The 1,468-nt window shown below is 60.5% G+C and overlaps 1 protein-coding gene across 1 annotated transcript in view; it reads left to right on the top strand.

Moving 5' to 3' along the window:
- Positions 1–1,468, top strand: part of FGD3 (FYVE, RhoGEF and PH domain containing 3) — a 55,010-nt gene that overhangs the window by 39,440 nt on the left and 14,102 nt on the right. The gene's annotated exons all lie outside the window — the stretch shown is intronic.

Here is a 1,468-nt window from a genome sequence, read left to right as displayed (position 1 = left end):
GGAAAGAGCCCTGCCTCCGCCCTCAGGCCAGCGGCGAGGCCCAGGAAGGACACAGGGAGACTGTGCCCGGGGGCGCTGGCAGGAGAAGGGAGGTCGGACAGTCCTGGGGACACCTGGTGGACGTGCAGTCGTGCATCCCTCTGGCCCCTGCCTGCCTGTCTACACCGTCTACACATGGGAGCTGAGCCGCCACCAGCCTGACTCCACTCCTCTGCGCACCCCGGCTCCCAGGTGCCCTCCCCCCACCGCCCCGTGTGGAGCCGCTGGTGGGGCCGGCCCGCCAGGAGGGGTGCGCTCCTGAGCAGCCGCATGAGAAACTCGACGGGGCCCTCCTGTGCCACACGGGCGCCTGGGAGTGGTTCCTGGAGGGTGGGCAGAGCTTGTCTGGGTGAATAAATGCTGGCAGCCAGCAGGTGAGCAGTCTTGGTTTAGAGTCCCTGGGTGGGCCTCTGGGGGCTGGGTGGGTGACGAGGGTGACAGAAGGGCCCAGTGACCCAGCCTGTGGGGCGTAAGCACGGGCACCTGGAGACCTGCTCTGTCCCTGCCCATGCGGGTGAGGCAGATGGACCCATGTCCTGTGGGGGTCAGGAGCGCGGATGCAGGGTTCACAAAGAAGGTAGGAGGTCAGGCTGGGAGGTCCTGTTTATGCTAGAGCTCCAAGGGCCTTAGGAGAGAGAGGAAGGAGTTAGGGGCCGATGACTAAAGGGACCCCCATCTCTCTAATGTCCTCGTGGCTCCCTGGGGGCATGCCGCTGCTGCCCAGCCATGGCACACTCTCGCGTGCCTATCTGAGGTACTGAGAGGGCAGCGTAGGGGCCAGAAATGGGCATCAGATCATGGGTGAGGTGGGAGCAGGGCACAGGTGAGGGGCACACATGTGATGGGGGGCCCAGCTGAAGTGCGAGTGGGTTCCAGGGGAGGTGGGTGGCGCCCAGATGAAGGGGACAGGGTACAAGTGAGGTAAGCACAAATGAGACACCACCCATGAGGCAGGCGGGCAGGGGAGGTGGGTGAAGGCTCAGGTTCGGTGGGACACAGTGAAGGAGGGGCCCAGGAGCGGCTGGCAGGGCATAGACGAGCTTATGCATGAGCCAGTGCCCCCCACGTGGGCCCACCCAGTTGTCTAGACCAGTGATGGCGAACCTTTTGAGCTCGGCATGTCAGCATTTTGAAAAACCCTAACTTAATTCTGGTGCCGTGTCACATACAGAAATTTTTTGATATTTGCAACCATAGTAAAAGAAAGACATATTTTTGATATTTATTTTATATATTTAAATGCCATTTAAGAAAGAAAAATCAACCCAAAAAATGAGTTTGCATGTCACCTCTGACACGCGTGTCATAGGTTCACCATCACTGGTCTAGATGCTGCTGCCTCGGTCACGAGTCCCTGGGAGGTGAGGCCGCCTCCCCCAGCCCTGGCCAGGCCCCTGCAAATGCAGGAGACAGAAAGCCCTGCAGAGCC

This window comes from Myotis davidii, unplaced genomic scaffold, assembly GCF_000327345.1.
Source record: "Myotis davidii unplaced genomic scaffold, ASM32734v1 scaffold3204, whole genome shotgun sequence".
Taxonomy (NCBI): Eukaryota; Metazoa; Chordata; class Mammalia; order Chiroptera; family Vespertilionidae; genus Myotis; species Myotis davidii.
Note: the sequence above shows the minus strand (reverse complement) of the source record. Positions and strands in the feature narration are given on the sequence as shown.